Here is a 22,297-nt window from a genome sequence, read left to right as displayed (position 1 = left end):
AAAAAAATCATGTGGTCATATGCATAGATGTAAAAAAAGCACTTGACAAAATCCAATATCCATTTATGATACAGATTCAGCAAGCTAGGAATGGGGGGAGTTTCCTCAACTTGATAAAGAGAATCTACAACAAACATACAGCTAACATCACACTTGATGGTGACAAACTTGAAGCTTTCCCACTAATATTAGGAAGAAGGCAAGGATGTCCCCTCTCACCACTTCTATTCAACGTATTAGGAGTTCTAGCTGGTGCAAATAGATAAGAAAGGAAAATAAAAGTATACAGATTTGGAAAGAAGATATATAACTGTCTTTGTTCACAGATGACATAGTTGTCTATGTAGAAAATTTTAATGAATCAACATAAAACTCCTGGAACTAATAAGTGATTATAGCAAAGATGCAGAATACAAGATTAATATAGAAAAGTCTATTGCTTTCCTATATACATCTATGTTTTTGAAATTAAAAGGAACACTTATGTTAGCACCAAAACAATGAAATTCTTAAGTATACAGCTAACAAAACTTTTTACAAGTTTTACTACAAAACTCTAATTTAAAAAATCAAAGATATACAGGCAAGATAAAGAAATAAAAGCATTCAAATAGGAAGAGAGGAAGTCAAACAATTCCTATTTGCAGATGTCATGATCCTATATCTAGAAAACCCCATAGTCTTTGCCCAAAAGTTCCTTGATATGATAAACAGCTTCAGCAAAGTTTTAGGATACAAAATCAACATAAAAAATTAATAACATTCCTATATAACAACAGCATCCAAGCTGACAGCCAAATCAAGAACACAATCCATTTCACCATAGTGCAAAAAGAATAAAATACCTAGGAATATAGTTAACCAGGAAGGCAAAAAATCTCTATGAGAATTACAAAACACTGCTCAAAGAAATCAGAGATGACACAAACAAAGGGAAAAACTTTCCATGTTCATGGATAGGAAAAATCATTATTGTTGAAATGGCCATATTGCCCAAAGCAATTTACAGATTCAGTGCCATTCCTATCAAACTACCAATGACATTCTTCACAGAATTAGAAAAGACTATCATATGGGATCACAAAAGAGCTCTAATAGCCAAAGCAATCCTAAGCAAAAATAAGAAAGCTGGAGGCATCATGTTACCTGACTCCAAACTATGGGCTACAGTAAGCAAAACAGCATGGTATTTGTACAAAAAGAGATGCATACATCAATGAACAGAATAGAGAGAGCCCAGAAATAATGCCACGTGCCTACAACCATCTGATATTTGGCAAAGTTGACAATAGCAAGCAATGGGAAAAGGACTCCCCATTCAGTAAATGGTGCTGAGATCACCAGCTAGTTATATGCAGAAGATTGAAACTGGACCCCTAGATTACACTATGTACAAAAATCGACTCAAAATATATTAAAAACTTAAATCTAAAACCTAAAACTATAAAAACCCTAGAAGATAATTCAGGAAATACCTTTCTGGACACAGGACTTGCAAAAGATTTCATGACAAAGACACCAAAAGCAATTGCAAAAAAAAAAGTTGACAAATAGGATCTTATTAAACTAAAGAGCTTCTGCACAGCAAAAGAAACTATCAACAGAGTAGACAGATAACCTATAGAATAGGAGAAAGTATAGCTATACATCCTTATTGATCCAGAATCTATAAGGAACTTAAACAAATGTACAAGCAATTTTTTGTAACAACAACAATCCCATTAACAAATAGGCAAAGGACATAAAAAGACACTTTTCAAAAGAAGACATATTAATACAAATGGTCAAAAAACATATGAGAAAATGTTCAACATCACTAATCGTTAGAGAAATACAAATCAAAACCACAATGAGATAGCATCTCACACTAGTCATAATGGCTATAATTACAAAGTCAGAAAATAACAGATTCTGGTAAGGTTGCAGGGAAAACGAATGCTTATATGCTGCTGGTGGGAGTATAAATTAGTTCAGACATTGCAGAAATCAGTGCGGTGATTCCTCAAACAACTTAAAATAGAACTGCCATTTGACCCAGCAATCCCATTACTGGGTATATAGCCAAAGAAATATAAATCATTCTGTTATAAAGACACATGCACAGGTATGTTCATTGCAGCACTATTCACAATAGCAAAAACATGGAATCAACCCAAATGCCTATCAATGGTAGACTGCATAAAGAAAATGTTGTACACATGCACCATGAAATATTATGCAGCCATACAAAAGAAGAATGAGATCATGTCTTTGCAGGAACATGGATGGAGCTGGAGGCCATTATTGTTAGCAAACTAATGCAGGAATAGAAAACCAAATACCACACATTCTCATAAGCAGGAGCTAAACAACTAGAACACATGTATATTTGGAGGGGAACAACATACACTGGGGCCTACTTGAAGGTGGAGGGTGGGAGGAGGGAAAGGATCAGAAAAACTGTCTATCAGGTACCACGCTTATTATCTGGGTAATGAAAGTATCTGCACATCAAACACCTGTGGCACACAATTTGCCTATATAATAAACCTGCATATTTACACTTGAACCTAAAATAAAATTTTTAAAAAATCAAAGATATAAATAAGTTGAAAGATATCTCATGTTCACGGATAGATAAGAAGATTTAATATTGTTTAAGATGTCAGTCTTTCCCAACTTAATTTTATTCAGTGCAGCACAATCAAAATCCCAGCTACCTATTTAGTGGATATCAAAGACTAATTCTAAAGTTTATACAGAAAGGCAAAAGACCTGGAATAGCCAACACAATACTGAAGAAGAATGAAGTTGGAGGACTGGCCAGGCTCATGCCTGTAATCCCAGCACTTTGGGAGGCCGAGGTGGGTGGATCATCTGAGCTCAGGACTTCGAGACAAGCCTGGCTAACATGGTAAAACCCTGTTTCTACTAAAAATACAAAAAAATTAGCCAGGCATGGTGGTGCACACCTGCAATCCCAGCTACTGGAGAGGCTGAGGCAGGAGACTCACTTGAACCTGGGAGGCAGAGGTTGCAGTGAGCCGAGATTGCACCATTGCACTCCAGCTTGGGCAACAAGAGTGAAACTCCATCTCCAAAAAAAAAAAAAAAAAAAAAGAAGATGGAAGACTGACACAATCCAACTTCAAGGCTTACTACTATAAAGCTACAGTAATCAAGACAGTGTGATACTGGGAAAAGAAGAGACAAAGAGATCAATGGAACAGAGTAGAGAGCCCAGAAATAGATTCACAGAAATATAGTCAACTGATCTTTGACAAAAGTCAATATCAACAGTGACAAATCATGTTGATAGCATGTAATATTATTATAATGTGATGAACATTGCTTCTCTACCTGTGTGGTCTACATATAACCCACATCTAATCATGACAAAAATATCAGATATACATCACATAAGTTTCAAAAAAGGGGCATCTTACAAAATTCTTAATCCTCAACACTGTTGAAATCTTCAAAAACAAGGAAGGTCTGAGAAGCTGCCACACCAAGAAGAGCCTAAGGAGACATGACGAGTAAATGTAATGTATCCTGGATGGAATCCTGGGACAGAAAAACATGTTAGGTAAAACTAAGAAAATCAGAATAAGCTCTAGATATTAGTCTCAGTATTGATTCATTAATTGTAACAAATATACTATACTAATGAAAGACACTAATTTTAGGGAGAAATGGATGAAGGAGTATTTGGGAACTCTCTATACAATCTTTTAAATCTTTTTGACAATTTAAACTGTTCTAAAAGGTAAAGTTAATTTTTTTAAAAAACCAGTAACTGCAGCAAGGGTTTACATCTTAGATGAAAAGAAGACTGTTTTGAGGACTATTGTATCACTGATGTTGTTGAGTATTGCCAGTCCATTGTGATCATAGAAAACCAACTGTCTTTTAGTTGGTTTTCTAAATTATCTCCTGACAAGGCACACACTATTGTCTGAGCTGAGGGTGGACACTCCCACTGTCTCATCCTTGGTATGCACTGCTCCAAACCCTTATATATTTGTTTATGATGATTTCTGTCTTATTTGATATATTTGCTATCTTATTTGATATATTTCTGTCTTATTTGATATATTTGCTATATTTTTGGAAATATTTGATATATTTTTGAGATATTTGATATATTTGCTATCTTTTGAGATATTACTGCAATAAGCAGTAAATATTCAGAATGCTAACTCTAATTCAGGTTTCAACAGTGTCTCTTTTCTCTTGTAACTCATCCACTGAATTTTTGGAGCAGAAAATTACGTTTATTTTTAGCTCCAGAAACTCTTTTGCACTGCTCTTGCATCCATGTAAATGTCCTTTCCCTCTTCACCTCCTCCAATTTTCTTCCAGCTGCACCCTTGTCCTCTAGCAGCTCTCTTTCTCCAGGTGTGAGTTATATTTGTTGTGGGATAATCTTACCCTCTGGCTGGCATGATCCTGTGGGCTAGGTGTTGGCTCATCAGGGCTCAAGTCTAGTTGTTGGTGTTCCCTGCATGGCAGCAGCTCTACAGGTTGTAGAAGGTGCAGAGATTTCTGCCTCCATGTGCTGGTGACACTGCAGCAGGCTGACTGCAGGTCATGTGCTGAAACCCTTGTTCCTCCATCCTGTTTGCGTTTCCCTAGCTGCAGGGTCAGGAGAACTCAGCCCACATTTAGTATCTTCTTGACCAGGGAAACCAGGCAGGCTCATGGGGCTGATGGGAACTTCCCCCAAGGCTTCCCAGGATTTTCCTGGCAGCTCCCCAGTGTTGACTTCCAGGCACCTGCCACTGAGCTACTGGGGAGAAGGCACCACAGAGGTCTTCTTTTTGAGATGCTCATAGAAGCCCAGGCTGCATGAGCACCCAGATAGATGCTCAGAGTCTCAGCAGCTGATTGGTCCAGAAAAGGTACATGTGGGAATGAAGGAAATGGATCTGGGCTCAGGTTACCATATTCCCAGAATTCTCCCTAAAAGATGGTGTTTGCTGTGCATTGTAAATTTATTATTTCTTCCTGGCCTCCCATCTCTGGCATCAAGTATTCTCCCACTTCAAATACTCAAATACACCAGTCATATTGCATCAGGGCCCACCCTAATGCCTCATATGAGGCACTTACTTTTGAAAAGATCCCGTTTCCAAATAAGGTCACATTCTGAGGTACTGGGGTTAGGAGTGCAACAGATATTTTTTGAGGAGCACAATTCAACGATTACACCCTCTGTGATCATTTTAGTTGTGAATACTTTTACCAGTGACTTCCTCTTTTAAGATTTTTGGTGTTTTTTTTTTACCATAAAAATTATATATTTTTACATGGTTAAATGAGTCAAATTGTTTCTTTTGGACGTCTGAGAATGAAAACACTCAATTCCAAGGTTTTAGGATTACTATTCTATATCTTATTGAAATAATTTTATTGATGTTTCATGTTTAAATGTTTAGTCCATTTGGAAATTAATCTATGCATGGTACAGAGTGTCTGTTGACTTAAGCACAAACATGTCTTTCTTAAGGACAAACATTAGTTCTTGCCACAGCAAGGAAGAAAATGTCTCCTAACTGACTCTTAATTAGGAAGAACACACTTCCTCCCATGGAATCAGTAAATCACACTATTATCCAAAGTGGTATTTAGTTCTTTGTTCTTTTTCTGCTTCCCTTTCAGGCTTAGCAGGGTAAGAAAGCAGCCACAAACCTGCTATAAACACCTCTCCCTTAGCAACACAATTAGAGCCTTAGAAATGCATAGTCTAGAAAAGACTGGATTAAATTATTTGCCAAGAACAGTTACTCTCTCTCCTCAACCTCCATCTGGGTGAAAAGAAGGGTTTTACCCATTCTTACATACATGCACAAACATACACATATGTTCACACACATATGTTATATGTATGTATATAGAAAATATTGAATTAAAAAACACTCTAAAATCTAGTTTTCTGTACTTTCTTATTTTCTAGAAATGGACAATTAATATAATGATAATTTTGTCTCTTTTCTTTCCAATGTTTTTAAGCTTTTTTTTTGTGCTATTGCATTGTCTAGAAGTTTATGAACAACTTTGATTGATAGTTATAGGTTTACAGCACTTCACCTGCAATTCCTAAATGCCAAAAAACTCTGAAATATAAGGTCTGTGGCAAACTCTTTGGGTAATAAAATCTGACCTGAACCAATGAGGACTATTTATACTCTTCAAGTATACAACTTGGGGCAAGAGCATTTGGTGGCCTAGGCAGTAATGTGCTCGATTATGGACTGTCCTCCCGGTCCTCATTGGGGTTGTTTTCCAAGGTATAATATATGTATGACATTATCTTTGAGAAATCCGAAAAAAAAAAACCTGATTGTGAGATTTAATTGATCCCAAGGATTTTAAAGGGTTTCTGGGATCTTAGATCATGAATAATGCATATGTTTGTCTCTAGTGTTTAATCATTCAACTTGTCGTAAGTTGTTGGCTTGTGACAGATACTTTTTAAGTTAAAGGGGTTTTCCATGCCATGAATATTTATTGATTTATTCACTTTTTCTACTACTTCTTGGTCATTTATATTTTCTGTGAAAAGTATCAACTGTATTTAGACTTTGAAATGTTTTGGGACTTCTGGTTTTTGGTCTGAAATATAAGGAGCTTGGTCTTCACTCCCATCCTTACAATAAGAAGAAAGCAAAACCAAACTGAAAATTAACAACTCTTCTTAGATCCATAAAGAACTGAGACCACAGGGCAAACAACGGCCTCCACAACCCCCATTCTGGTTCCAGAGTCACCAAACTCTTTTCCTTTGTGCATTTGAGAATGTGATAAGAATCCATCTTGGAGAGTCTTGGAGAAACCTGCTGTTCTTAACATAAGTTAACCCCAATCTAGCTAAATTCTGTTTTCCCTAATGTACTTTGAAAAGTTTGATTAGGTTCATAGAGAGTTTTTCTTTTTCAAAACATGATAGATAAATACTGATATACAATATAATACCACTTAAATACTTTCCACATATGTATAAGGCTTATCTGTGCATTTAAAACAAAGTTGTGGGATATTTTGTGGACCAAACTTGAAATGCTGGCTACGGTGGAACTGGAGATGGGGATGGGAAGGAAGCCTGGGGGACTGTGTGTGATGATGGGGCCCTCCCCTTTATAGAGATACATGTCATACACACACACACACACACACACACACACACACAAATTGTAGTAAAAAATACATAGCACAAAATGTACCATTTTAACCATTTTTAAGTGTATAGTTCTGAGGTGTCACATCTATTCACATTATTGTGAAACAAATCTCTCTGGAGCTTTTTCAAGTTGCAAGTCTATGCCCATTAAACAGCAACTCCCCTTCTCTCCTTCCCTTCTTCCCTTGGTCACCACCGTTCTACTTTCTGTTGCTATGAATCGAGCTACTTTAGATAGCTCTTACAGCAGGATCATACAGTACAAATACTCCTCGACTTACAATGGAATTATGTTGATAAACCTGTGGTTAGTCAAAAATACATTTAATACACCTAACCTATTGAACATCATAGCTTGGACTAGCCTATCTTAAACATGCTCAGAACACTTACATTAGCCCACAGTTGGGCAAAATTGACTGGCAAACAAGTGTGGAAGCTGTGACTCGTAGCTACTGCCCAGCATTGAAAGAGACCATGGTACTGAATATCCTTAGCCTGGGAAAGATCCAAATCTAAATTTCAAATATGGTTTTTACTAAATGGATATTGCTTTCGCACCATTGTAAAGTGGAAAAATTGTAAGTCAAACCATCATAAATCAGTGATGACCTGTACTCCTCTTTTTTCTGACTGGCTTGTTTCGCTTAGCATAATGTCCTTAAAGTTCATTTATGTTGTTGCACAAGACAAAATTTTCTTCCTTTTTAAGGCTAAATCATATTCCCTTGTAGGCACATACCATATTTTGTTTATTTATTCATCCATAAAGGGACATTTGTGTTGCTTTCACCTGTCAGCTGTTGTGAATAATGTTGCTATGAACACGGGTGTGCAAATATCTCTTTGAGGGACTGCTTCCAGTTCATTTGGGCATTTAAACAGAAGTGGAATTGCTGGATCATATGGTAATTCTATTTTTAATTTTTTGAGGAACTGCTGTATTGTTTTCCACAATGGCTGCACCATTTTATATTCCTACTAACACTGCACATGAGGTCCTCCACATCGTTTCCAATTTGTTCTTTTTTTTCTTTTTTCTTTAAATAGTAGTCATTGTAATGAGTATGAGGTGATAGCTCAATGTGATTTTTATTTGAATTTCTCTGATGATTAGAGATGTTGCCATCTTTTCATTTGTTTCTTGGCCATTGGTAAATAATGTTAGGAGAAATATCTATTCAAGTCATTTGATCATTTTAAAATCTGGTTGATTTCTTGTTGTTGAGCTATAACAGTTCTTTTGTAAATTCTGGCTATTAACCCCTTATCAGATATATGATTTGCCTGTCCACTCTGTTGATCTTATCCTTTGATAAACATTTGCAAAGTTTAACACAGTCCCATTTGCCTATTTTTGCTTTTGTTGCCTGTACTTTTGGTGTCATTATCCAAGAAATCATGCCAAGTACAATGTCATGAAGATTTTCCCCTGTAGTTTACTCTAGTTTTATAGTTTTAGGTATTACATCTTTAATCCATTTTACCTTAATTTTTGTATATGCTATAAGGGTCCAAATTTATTATTTTGCCTGTGGATATCCAGTTGTTTTCCTTAACACCATTTCTTGAAAATACTTTCCCTTCTCCATTGAATGATCTTGGTACCCTTGCTGAAGTTCATCTGACCATAAACATGAGTGTTCATTTGGGGTCCTCTCTTCTATTCCATTGGTCTATTTGTCTGTTTTTATGTTGATAACACACAGTTTTGATTACTGTAGCTTTGCAGTATGTTTTAACATCAGGAATATCAGGGCTTGTGAGTCCAACTTTGTTCTTCTTTTAAAATATTGTTTCAGCTATTTGGAATCTCTTGAGATTTCACATTAATTTTAGAATGACTTTTTCTATTTCTGCAAACAATGCCTTTGGGATTTTGATAAGGGTTGCATTGAATCTGTAGATCACTTTGGGTAGTACAGATATCTTAACAATGTTGTCTTCCAACTTAAGAACACAAACTATCTTTCTATGTATTTGTCTTCCTTAATTTCTTCCAGGAATATTTTACAGTTTTTAGTGTACAAGTCTTTCTCCTTCTTTAGAGTAGATTTATTACTAAATATGTCATTTTTTCAATGCTGTTGTAAATAGGATTTTTTTAATTTCCTTTTTCAAGTTGTTCACTATTGCTGTATAGAAATGCAAGATTTTTGTTTGCTGATTTAAAATCCTGCAACCTTGCTGAATTTGTCTATTAATTCTAATAGTTTTTCTGTGTGTGAAAGCTTCTGGGTTTTCTACATAAAAAAACATGCCATCCGTGAGCAGAGATAATTTTATTTCTTCCTTTTCAATTGGATGCCCTTTATATATTTTTACTATCCAATTGCTCTGGCCAGGACTTCCAATGCCATATTTAATAGAAGAGGTGAGAGGGGAGATCCTTGCCTCATTCCTGATCTTAGAGGGAAAGCTTTCAGTTTTTCACTGTTGAGTATGATGTTAGCTATGGGCTTGTATAAACTGCCTTTAGTATGTTGAGGTGATTTACTTCTATTCCTATATTGTGGAGTGTTTTTATCATGAAGAGATGTTGACTCTTGTTAAACATTTTTTCTGCAACAATTGAAATGATCATGTGGCTTTTGTTCTTCATTCTGTTAATGTGTTATAACTTTGATTCGTTTTCATAAGTTAAATCATCCTTGCATTCTAGGAATAAATTCCACTTTATTTAGGTCATGGTGTATAATCTTAATGTGCTTTGAATATTGTTTGCCAGTATTTTGTTGAGGATTTTGGCATCTACATTCATCAAGGACATTGGTCAGCAGTTTTCTTTTCTTTTTTTTTAATATTTTTTATATTTTCTTATTACTATACTTTAAGTTTTAGGGTACATGTGCACAATGTGCAGGTTAGTTACATATGTATACATGTGCCATGCTGGTGTGCTGCACCCATTAACTCGTCATTTAGCATTAGGTATATCTCCTAATGCTATCCCTCCCCCCTCCCCCAACCCCACAACAGTCCCCAGAGTGTGATGTTCCCCTTCCTGTGTCTATGTGTTCTCATTGTTCAATTCCCACCCATGAGTGAGAATATGCGGTGTTTGGTTTTTTGTTCTTGCGATAGTTTACTGAGAATGATGATTTCCAATTTCATCCATGTCCCTACAAAGGACATGAACTCATCATTTTTTATGGCTGCATAGTATTCCATGGTGTATATGTGCCACATTTTCTTAATCCAGTCTATCATTGTTGGACATTTGGGTTGGTTCCAAGTCTTTGCTATTGTGAATAGAGCCACAATAAACATACGTGTGCATGTGTCTTTATAGCAGCATGATTTATAGTCCTTTGGGTATATACCCAGTAATGGGATGGCTGGGTCAAATAGTATTTCTAGTTCTAGATCCTTGAGGAATCGCCATACAATGGTTGAACTAGTTTACAGTCCCACCAACGTGTAAAAGTGTTCCTATTTCTCCACATCCTCTCCAGCACCTGTTGTTTCCTGACTTTTTCATGATTGGCATTCTAACTGGTGTGAGATGGTATCTCATTGTGGTTTTGATTTGCATTTCTCTGATGGCCAGTGATGGTGAGCATTTTTTCCTGCGCTAACTGACTTCAAACTATACTACAAGGCTACAGTAACCAAAACAGCATGGTACTGGTACCAAAACAGAGATATAGATCAATGGAACAGAATAGAGCCCTCAGAAATAACGCCGCATATCTACAACTATCTGATCTTTGACAAACCTGAGAAAAACAAGAAATGGGGAAAGGATTGCCTATTTAATAAATGGTGCTGGGAAAACTGGCTAGCCATATGTAGAAAGCTGAAACTGGATCCCTTCCTTACACCTTATAGAAAAATTAATTCAAGATGGATTAAAGACTTAAATGTTAGACCTAAAACCATAAAAACCCTAGAAGAAAACCTAGGCATTACCATTCAGGACATAGGCATGGGCAAGGACTTCATGTCTAAAACACCAAAAGCAATGGCAACAAAAGCCAAAATTGACAAATGGGATCTAATTAAACTAAAGAGCTTCTGCACAGCAAAAGAAACTACCATCAGAGTGAACAGGCAACCTACAAAATGGGAGAAAATTTTTGCAACCTACTCATCGACAAAGAGCTAATATCCAGAATCTACAATGAACTCAAACAAATTTACAAGAAAAAAACAAACAACCCCATCAAAAAGTGGGCGAAGGACATGAACAGACACTTCTCAAAAGAAGACATTTATGCAGCCAAAAAACACAGTTTTCTTTTCTTGCAGTGTCTTTGTCTGGATTTGGTATCAGGGTTATGCTGACCTGTAAAGTAACCTAAGTATTCCCTCCTCTTTAATTTTTTGGAATAGTTTCAGGAGGATTGGTGTTAATTATTTTTAAATATTCTGTAGAATTCTCCAGTGAAGCCATCTGGTCCTGGACTTTTCTTTGTTGGAAGGTATTTGATTACTGATTCAATTTCCTTGCTTGTTATTGGTCTGTTCAGACTTTTCGTTTCTTCATGGTTCAGTCTTGGTAGGTTGTGTGTTTCTAGGAATGTGTTCATTTCTTTAGGTTATCAAGTTTGTGGAAATATAATTGTTCTTAGTATTCTCTTATAATCCTTTTTATTTCTGTGGCATCAGTTGTAATGTCCTTTCTGTGACTTCCGATTTTAGTTAGTTGAGTCACGTCTCTTTCTTTCTTAATTTAACTAAGGGGTTGTCCATTTTGTTGATTTTTTTTTTTTGAAACCCAATCTGGTTTCATTGATTTCACTTCTATTCTCTATTTTAATCATTTATGATATAATCTTTATTTCCTTTCTTCTCTTAGCTTTAGCTTTAGTTGTTCTTTTTCTGCTTTCTTGAGATGTAAAGTTAGGTTGTTTATTTATTTCTTCTTTTTAATATAAGGCATGTATTGCTATCAACTTCCCTCTTAGCACTGCTATTGCTGTAGCCCATAAGTTTTGGTATGTTGTGTTTTCATTTTCACTTGTCCCAAAGTATTTTCTAATTTCCACTGTGACCTCTTCTTTGACCTATCGGCTGTTCAAGACTGTGTTAATTTATTTACATGTTTGTGGAGTTTCCAATTTTCCTTGTGCTATTAATTTCTAGTTTAATTTCCTTGTGATCGAAAAAGGATATTTTGTGTAATTTCAACCTTTTTGAATTTGTTAAGAGTTATTTTGTGACCTTATATGTTGTCTTTCCTGGAAAATGTTCCCTGAACACTTGAGAAGATTGTGTACTCTGCTGTTGTTGGGTGGAATCTTCTCTGTAAGTCTGTTAGGTCCAATTGGTGTAAAATGTTTCAGTCTTCTATCTCATTATTGATCTTCTGCTTAGTTATTCTATCCATTATTGAATGTCAGGTATGGAAGTCTCCTACTATTATTGTGTTTCTGTCTATCTCCCTTCAGTTCTGTTAGTTTGCTTTATATGTTTAGGAGCTCTCTGGTTTGGTACCTAAATATTTTTTGTTATTATGTATTTTTGGTAAATTGACACTTTTACCATTATACAATATCTTTTTTTGTCTCCTGTAACAGTTTTTGATTTAAAGTCTCTTTTGCCAGATATCGGTGTAGCAATTCCTGTTGTCTTTTGATTACCATTTGTATGAAATCTTTTTTCTATCCTTTCACTTTTAGGCTATTATATTTTCAGATCTAAAGTGAGTTTCTTGTAGACAGCATATAATTGTATCCTGTTTTTGAATCCACTTAGCAAATCTAATTTTTTTTTTTGAGACAGGGTCTTGATCAACTGTTGCCCAGGATGGAGTGCAGTTGTGAGACTGTGGCTCACTGCAGCCTGAATCTCCCAGGCTCAAGCAATCCTCACACCTAGCCTCCCCAGTAGCTGTGACTACAAGTGTGCACCACCACACCTGGGTAATTTTTAAAAATTTTTATAGTGATGGCGGTCTCACTATGTTAGCAGGGCTGGTCTCAAACTCCTGGGCTAAAGCAATGTTCCTGCCTTGACCTCCCTACATGCTGATGTTACAGGTATGATATGCTGCACCCAACCCAATCTGTATCTTTTGTTTGTGGAGTTTAATTTGTTTACATTTAAAGTAATTATTTATAGGGAAGGACTTGATATTTTAGTTGTTTTATGGATCTTGTAACTTTTTTGTCCCTTCTTTCATCTCTTAGTGACTTCCTTTGTGTTTTATTGGTTTTCCACAGAAGACATAAGATTGAAAAGGTTTTACAACCAATTTAACACAGACTCCAGCCAATAATAATAGACCCTGGTTGTTCACCATCATACTATTGTACTGGTGTGCTCTTTTAAAAAAATGTCTAAATGTTGCATTAATTTGCATTTCTTTGATTACTTCTAAGATTGAGTATTGTTTTATTTCCTTCCTTCTTTCTCTCCTTTCTTCCTATTTCTGAGAATTGCTTTTTCATATTCTATGCTCATTTGGTGTTGATTGTCCATTTATTAATTTGAAATATTTTTTGTAAATTAACAATATTTACTTTGTCATATTTTGCAAATATTTTTCCTAGTTTGAAATTATCTTTTAGTTTTGTTTATGGCACATGAATGATATATGCAAATTTATCATTATATATATTTAACATATGTAAGTTTTATAACATCATATAATCAAATCTATTCCTCTTTTCTTTATGGTTTCTGCCTCTAGTATTGTGTCATCTAGTGCTAGAATTACTTGTCAGGAGTCACATTTTCTTTTAAAACTATACTTCCAAGCATTACTTGCACTTTATTCTGTTCATAACAGTTTCAATGTTCAATCCATTGAATGTTCTATATCTTATGATAGTCCTTGAGATGAGCTCTTTTTGCCTGTTTGCTGAAGATTCCTTCCAGCAATTTAAAACTTTGCTCATTCCCAATGGCTTCTTGGTCACTTCAGCCTACAAAATCTGACATTTGTAATAGATGCCATCAGGTGGTGTGGTTTGTGAGATGGCTCTGCCTTACCCCAGAAGGATGCAGCTTCAGGGGCTCTACCACTATGCTCACTTTTCTAGAAAATGAAAAGAAAAACCTCTATTTGGAAACCTTGAGACCATTTTTGAGGTTTGGGGATAAAAGTGATTTGCCAGTGTCTCGTAGGTGGCCAGCAATGGGACCGGGGTTAGAACCCAAGCAGTCTTCCTGGCCCCAAGCTCTCATTTCCCCACTGCACTGTCCCCAGTCATGCACTTCAACATGGGGCTGGGTTCAAAATTATTGCACCATTTTGCCACCTCTTGTTTTCTGGTAATCCCAAATGCTAGGGGATTCCAGTGCCAAGAGCCAAGAGTTCAAAGTAGCAAAGGAAGCATCCCAAGAAAAGGGCTTTGTAGTCCCGACTGTACCAGCGTAGGTCACCCAGCACTGGCAGCGGGCAAACACCTACACGGAATGTTGTCACTGAGAAAAACGGCACTCAGAGCTAGCTGAAACTGAGAGTGCAGGAGGCCAGTGCTTCCCCTCTGCTGTAATGTCGATCCAGGGGCCACCACAATGGGTTCCACCGAATGTAGACATAGGACACTTGGGCGGTCTGATGCTAAATGTGCTGCTACCTGGCCAAGGCCAAGAACAAGCGCAGGGGACCAAAAGGACAATTATTCCTCTGTCGAGCTCCTACACATCATTTTAGTCAGGATAGGGCATGTTATGCTGTGGTAATTAACCACTCTGAAACAGCATTGGCTTAATACAGTTAAGGTGTATACTCCCTCATCCAGAGTCCACTGCAGGTCCAGGCGACTCTCCATGCAAGGATTCAGCTGTCAGCTCTTGATCTTGGGACTTCAGAGGGACTGCCACAGCGGAAAGGTAGGACTGGAGGACCTGGCTCTGGCAACTAAAAGCTTCAGCCTGGAATTGACATCCATCATTTCCCCTCACATTCCGTTGGCCAGAACTGGTCCCATAGTCTCAGCTGCCAAGCGGGGTGGTACTGGCTGTTGTCAGTACTAGAAGTTTCTACCACAGCTCTGAAACCTGACCATTTTGAGAAGAAAGGTGAAGGGTAAAGTTTGGCATATTTTTCTTTTCTTTTTCCTGAAAGATAATGTAAGTACACAAGTCTTAAGTGCACAGGTTGATGAATTTTCAGAGTATGCACTCCAAGCAGGACGCAGCTCAAGATATGCAGCACTCACAGCTCCCCACGCAGTATCCCGGTGCCCAAGCAACTACCTCCAAAATTCTCTCCTGACCTCTAACACTGTAGATCAGTCTTGCCTGGATTTTGTATTTTATATAATGGAATCCTTAGTTATGCACTCTATTGTATCTTTTCATTCAATACTTTGAGATTTATCCATGTTGCTGCAAGTATTAGCAGTTTGTTATTTTTTTGTTGCTGTGCAGTATACCATTGCATTCTTAAAATACTATCATTTAATTAATCTTTCTAAAGACATTAAAGACATTTGTTGGGGGATTAAAATAAATAAGTAAATTTGCTGTAGGCGATCTTGACCATGATCAGGAACCTAGCACTCGGTTCCCTTGGATATACACGCCGGTTCCTATGGCAGGCGTTTGCTTACCTCCATTAGATGTTTCCACGTGGTTGCTCCAATCCACTCTCCCATCAGCAGGGGATGAGAGCCCAGCTGGTTGTTCCACAGTCTCATCAGCACTTGGCGTTGCTATTTTAGCCATCCAGTGGCTGTGATATGGAATCGAATGTCACTATTTGCAGTTCCCTGATGCTAAGTACCCTTTCGTGTGTGGATTGACTGTCTGGATCTCTCCTTTTGTGAAATATCTTTTCAAGACTTTTGTCAATTTTTAACTGAGCTATCTATATTTTTCTTGTTGTAGGGGTTCTTCATATTTTCTGGTCCTGAGTCGTTTACTGAACAAAAGGCAACTTTTTTGTGAGTCATCTTTTTACTCTTAATGGTGTCTTTTGAAGTTCATTTTAATAAAGTTCAATGTTTTCCTATTTCTTTTCCGTTTAGTATTTGACAGTATTTTGATATTGTTATCAAAATATACACAGCCAGTCCCCTCGTGCGTTATCCTCTGCTCCAGGGGGCTCTCAAGGGGATGAGATGCAGAGAAGGGGAGAAAACTGGAACCCCAAGTTCCCTGATTAATAAATAGGGACCAGCGCGAATCCTTACCACAGCAGGGGGCGAGGCATTGGAAGCCTGGGAAGGGAGACTAGACTCCCCTGACCAGAGGCCCGGGCAGCAAGCAGGGAATGGAAGCAGAGGCGTGGGTCATGGGTGCTGCCCCACTGAAGCCCATGGTCCTGCCCCCTACAGTCAAGGGCTGACCAAGTCTCACCCTCAAGTCAAGCAAGTAGGCCACTCCCATTGCAGGGGGATCCAGGAAGGTCCCTGAAGAGTCCTCTGCTGTCCTTCCCTTCTGGTGACCACACCTGCGTCCACAAGAGGACTGGCTGCCCCTGAGGAGAGGGGACAGCAGCGCCCAGTGTCCCTCCTCGCCTCCGTACGGCTGCTGTCCCTGTCCTTCCCTTCTGTGCCTGGCTGGAATCACGAACATGGAAGGCCCGTCTGCCTTTTCCGCTTCAGACTGCAACAGGGCTTTGCTCCAAAGTGCTGGGAAACAGCAGTTCCACTACTAGACAGGTCTGCACCCCAGAGAAATGTGTGTGCGCGTGCACCAAAAACACACGAGAACGCTCACAGCAACCTTATCCCTTCTAGCCCCAGACGAGTGCCCATCAACAGCAGAAGGGGTAGATAAAGCGGGGCTCACCCTCGCAGTGACCTGAACACGGCAGCGAGAGCACACTGCGTGGATGACACACAGCGCCGCGTGGAAGACGCCAAGCTCCGGGAGCCCGCGGTGTGATTCCCTCGCCCCAAAGCGGCGCAAGGGCCCCAGGCGCCAGGCCCTGCGGGGCCCGGGCAGCGCGCGACGCGCGGTCTCTCCACCTGGGGACGGCTGTCGGCGAAGCCAGTAAAGCTCAGTAAGCTGTAGCTCAGGGGGCACGTCAGGACGCGCACTCCACGCCAAAAAGTTAAAAGAGGTCTGCGCCAGGGAGGCGCGCGGGCGGGAGACCTCGACTCTCAAAGCGCCTCCTCCAGGCTCTCCGCCGCGTCCTCTGGGGCTGGGGCGGAATCCTCGCATCCCCGCCGGGCCTCCCTCCAGGCCGCCGGGCTCCGAGCGGAAGGGCCGCTTCCGTGGAAACGGCTTTTTTGAGCTCGGACAAAGCACTCTGCCTGCGGCGAAGGGCCGCGGCCGCCGGGCGGCGCCTTCCGAGGGCGCAGGGCGGACGCGGAGGCTGGAGAAGGCGCGGGGAGGGTGGGGAGGCGAGAGGCCGGGCCTCCGCGTTCCCGTTCGCTGCGGGACAAAGCTCCCTATCCTGTCCCTTCCTGGGGGCGCCCCTGCCGTGAGAAGCAGAGCCGGCGGTGGGGCCCAGCCCCTCCCAAGGGCGACTCCCCCACCCTCCACAGGCCGGGGCCTGAAGCCGTCACAGCGGGGTTCGCTGCTTCCCATTCAGGCTGTGATGGCCCGAGGCTCGGCGTGGTCTCGCTCTCTTCTCAATCCATTTTAGGGGGACAGGCAATACATTTACATGGTTCAAATACAAAAATGATGGAAAAGTTTGCTTTGAAATACTTGCTTTCCTCCAGCCCTATCGACCCTGTTCTTCGGTGCCCCCTAAAGGCACCTTCTGGTCTTTATCTATCACAGGCTTATGCCAAATGCCAGCAAAAGAATGCAGCAGGGCCACTCAGCTTCTTTGTCACAGCAACGGGAGCCTAGGCTGCCCTTGTTGTATACCCCTCCCCGCCTCCCTCCTTCCTTCCCTTCCTCCCGCCTTCTTGCTTTCCCTCCCTCCTCTCCTCCTTCCCTCCTTCCTTCCTTCTTCCTTCTCTCCCTCCTTCTTTCCTCCCTTCCTCATTCCTTCCTCCCTTCCTTCCCTCTTTCCTTCCTTCCCTCTTTCCTTCCTTCCTCCCTTCCTCCCCTTCCTTCCTTCGTTCCTTCCTTCCCTCTCTCCTCCTCCCTCCCTCCTTCTTTCCTCCCTTCCTCCTTCCTTCTTTCCTTCCTTCTTCCTTCCCTCCTTCCATCTTCCCTTCCTCCTTCCCTTCCTCCCTCCCTTCCTCCCTTCCTTTCTTCTTCCTTCCCTCCCTCATTCCTTCCTCCCTCCTTCTTCTCTCCTTCCTTCTTTCTTCCTTCCCTTCTCCCTCCTTTTTCCTTCCCTCCTTTCCTTCCTTCCTTCCTTCCGTCCTTCCTTCCTTCTTCACTCCCTCCCTTCCTCCCTTCCCCCTCTCCTTCTTCCTTCCTCAGTCCCAGAGCCCTTTCCATAGGCCTGCACAGAGCTTTTTCATTCTTTCTGACATCCGCCTCAAGTGCTCCGAGGTGTACCCATGATCTTTTCAACGGACACCCTGTGGATAGGAACTTGGGCTGTGTGCTTGCCATTTTGTGCTCATACAGGTGTATCTATAGGGTCAATCTCCCCTGTTTTTGACATCCTGACCTACCGCCCGCCGACCCTCCAGCCCCACCATGGCAGTGTACCCAGTGTCAACTACCTGGAGACTTGCCAGGGCTATAAGTCTTGTGGCCCTGACTTCCTGGCTCAGCAGCTGTGAGTCTCTGCCTGCAGGGAACTCCTGCTGAGAGAGGACTTGACTGACCAGATCTGCCTCCTGGGCAGGCCCCTTAGATGGGACCTTGTGTGAGCCTTTGGTTTCCAAGGACCAAACCATGGAAGGCTCAGAGTGACTAAGAGGTTCAAAGACTCTTAGGCAGTGAGGCCCACAGGAGGTAGGAGCCCCCAGCGGTGTGATGTGGGAGCCGGGTCAGATGCAGAGGTGGAGGACGGGTGTGAATAGGGGCAGGCTGGAGGGGCTTAGCAGGGGGACCCCACACACTGGGCTGCCAGCCTGCAGCCTCCAGGGCCAAGTGTGAGGCCTGTGGGTGTGGGGGTCCTGTGTGTAAGGCCTTTGACTTCACCTGTGTGAGAAATGAATATCTCAGCCAGTGGGTGAGCTCTGTGTCCCACCCAAGCATGAAGCCCACTTTCTAATCTTCATGTGAACTTCATGATCCATGATGGAAGCGGATCATGATGGAAGCTGCCTGTGACACCTTATTCCTATCAGTATCCAATCAGTATCTGTCAAGCACTGTGGGAGGCTGTGCAGTTATTCCCAAATTGTTCCCTGGAGACGGAGCTTCCCGGCCCTCGTGACTCAGTCTCTGCCATGGGCAATGAGCAGTGTGGCAGGTGTGGCAGCTCCAGGCGCCATCGGTGGCTGCACTGTCGCTCTTTCTCCCTTGGCAGCAGCCTGGCACGTCTGGTAGGGGCTGCTGCATCAGCCTTGATTCTGGAATGAAGCTGACATGGATCAAGACCCAGCCATGCTGAGAGAGGCATAAATATGTGAGAGAAATAAACCTTTGTTATTTGAAGTCCCTAGGACGTGGGGTCGTTTGTTCTTTGGTATGACAGCTTAAGCTGGCCCATACAAGCTCTTACTCCGGCCAGGCATAGGACATAGAGCAGGGAATGGGACAGACGTGGTGTCTGCCCCTGTGGAAACATGAGGACCTGGGGAATGGCCACTCCCCCTGGCAGAGAAGCCTGGAAAAAGCAGGATTAGGGCAAAGGTCTGGAGTTCTGTCTTCAGTGTGCTAAGCTGAGGCGTCAACAAGATAGCCAAAGAGAATTGCCAAGTGTATGGTCAGGTGCACACATCTGCAGCTCAGGAGAGAGGCTTGGTGTGTAAATCTGGTCATCAGTGGAACATGGATTGCCAGCGAGGAGCTAGGCACTGTGGGAAAGGAGGTAGCTCACACCCCTCAACCCCCACCACACCACGGTTTGGCCATTGGTTTGTTCCTGAAAAACATGAACCTTTTGGAAATCCACAAAAGTCTCCTAAGGGAAGAAGAAATGGGTGGGAGGAGACTTGCCATCACATGTAGAATGTGGATTCAGGCTGCTTGTTTTTTAAATTATGAAATAGAAACCCCTGATAATTGAAGGACTTGGGGATATTAGAGTTGGAGGTATTTGAGTTCATATCCCAACCCCCTTAAAGTAGTGTTTCCAAAATTGGGTGTACATATCACTGGTAGTACACAAGTTGATTTTAGGGGACATATGAAATCTGTTATTTTATAGTTGTGCTATTTTGTTTAGTTACCCTTTGTTTACGGCATGTGATACTGGTTTTCCATCTTCAGTGATGATATGTGCAAGTTACAGAAAGATATTTAAACAAGGGCAATAATTTGATTTAAAGGAAACTTTTAATAATCGCACATATGGTGTATAAATATGCCATGAAAACTAAGTGACTCAAGTTTGAGAAACACTTCTTTAAAGGTAAATTCTGATGCCTGCATGCAACAGATGACAAGGGGGGTACGGTGTAGTTTAGTGGCCTGGCCAAGGGCCCTGGCTACTCCATGGTGCCACTGGGATACACAGCCAAACCCGGGAAGATGGTCCATGTCCTCCGAGGCCAGCTGGAAGGGCTTGCCCAGTGAGGCAGCTACAGGGCTGGGCCTGGAACCCAGGGCTTCCCAGTGGATGCTACTGCTCAGCCCTCCTGGCCCACATCTCTTAACTCACTTGGAGGGGGTCCCTCCTGGAGGCAGGATGCCCCTTCACACCCTTATCCTCCCTTCTCATTTTCCAACGTGGCCAGCAAGTGCTTTGATCTCTCTTGGAAATGTCTCTGGCCTCCTGACTTTAGGAATGAAAAATGTCCACACCGTGGCCTGGTGGGGGTGGGGTATGGGTGTTAAAAATCAGTCTTCCAAGTGGAAAAATATTTGATGGGAATTTTGACAAACAGTTGGGGAAGGATTAGGATAAGAATGAAGTGATTTATGGAAATGAAACTATGGCCGAAAAATTCAAATTTTTTTTGTCAACATGCCAAATGACAAAATTATTTCATCACTAGACCTCGCCAAGGCTTTCTGAAAGTTGAATACCCATAGGTCTTCCAGGGTCCAGCTCATGCCCTGCACCAAGAATAGGGATGGGCAAGGAGGGTGTGACCCAGCAGAGAAAGTTTCAGTTTGTGAGCAAACACCTGTCGTGTCCAGGAGGCCTGGAGACCTTGTGGCTCTCATCACATGATGAAGGGGTTGAAGAAATTCATCTATACACTATGGAACCCGGACTCAGCCCTGGACCACAACTTTCCCTCTGTCATTCATTGGCTATGACACTGAGCGATCAATTTCCCCTCTGAGCCTCAGTTTTTCCATTTGCAGAATGGGGGAAGGAACCCCCTCCCTCTTGGGTTTGTCATGCAAAGGCAATGAGGTGTTTCCCACGTGCAGCTGTGAACACCATGAGAACACATGCCACTCCCCATCTTCCCAAGAGCCTTGACGCCTTCTGCATGGGCATGTCTTCCACTGCAAGCAATAGAAACTGTGTCTGGTTGACTGGAGCAAGAATTGGAGAGGATGTGGGTAGCTCTCAGAATCAAAGAAAAAGTGCAAAATCAACCCGTAAGAGCCAGCGTGCAGACAGTCCCCTCTTAGGAACTGAGGGACACTCCTCAGGGAGCCGTGGCAGCAGCACAGCAGGTCAGCTGTTTCCATCTTGGCATGGCTCCACTAAGACTCAGCGTCCTGGGGGAACCAGAGTCTGATTGGCTTGGCCCGTGTCCCAGCTCCTCGCCCAGGAAATGCCTCAATTGATTGTCACACCAGGACTGCATGCAACATAGACTTGTGCCCTAGAGCCAAATCAGTGAGTGCCATCAGAAGGACCGGGCATGGGGAATGAAAATAAACCACCACCGCCAACAAAAAAACGGGGGAACCAACCATAAGTTCCTTCCGCTGAATGTTGGAGCCCATCTTTTCATTTGCATGATCCATCCTCTCCATTCTGTGTCTTCCAGTTGCAGCTACTCTTCAAGGATCACTAAGGACCATTCCACTTACTGAACAGTGATCACAGCATCAGTGTGTTAACTTCTGCTGTGAGCACCAATCTTCACACTCTCCAAAGTGCTGTGTGATTGCAGTTCCTATCATATCCACTCTTGTTGGCTTTTCACATGTACTGATGAGCTGTCAAGGCAGGAGATCCCCCATTTCCAGGGCCCTACAGAGGTTCAGATGAGAGAAGAGAGAGGAAGTGAGTGACCTAAGCTCATAAGGCTTGTACGTGATGGAGCTAGGGCTTTACTTACTAATTTTAGGAATTTTTCT

The 22,297-nt window shown here is 41.5% G+C and overlaps 2 long non-coding RNA genes across 2 annotated transcripts in view; both read right to left on the bottom strand.

Moving 5' to 3' along the window:
- The window catches only part of LOC129143527 (uncharacterized), a 33,292-nt gene extending 15,974 nt beyond the window's left edge, over positions 1 to 17,318 (bottom strand). Inside the window, exon 1 of the long non-coding RNA XR_008547075.1 lies at positions 15,670 to 17,318. This is a non-coding gene — a long non-coding RNA (uncharacterized LOC129143527). The remainder of the gene's footprint in view (positions 1 to 15,669) is intronic.
- Positions 17,319 to 20,346: 3,028 nt separating this feature from the next.
- The window catches only part of LOC107970749 (uncharacterized), a 30,515-nt gene continuing 28,564 nt past the window's right edge, over positions 20,347 to 22,297 (bottom strand). Inside the window, exon 2 of the long non-coding RNA XR_001713590.2 lies at positions 20,347 to 22,190. This is a non-coding gene — a long non-coding RNA (uncharacterized LOC107970749). The remainder of the gene's footprint in view (positions 22,191 to 22,297) is intronic.

Source organism: Pan troglodytes, chromosome 2 (genome assembly GCF_028858775.2).
Source record: "Pan troglodytes isolate AG18354 chromosome 2, NHGRI_mPanTro3-v2.0_pri, whole genome shotgun sequence".
Lineage (NCBI taxonomy): Eukaryota > Metazoa > Chordata > Mammalia > Primates > Hominidae > Pan > Pan troglodytes.
The sequence above is the reverse complement of the archived record's forward strand: the minus strand, read 5'-3'. Positions and strand labels throughout refer to the sequence as shown.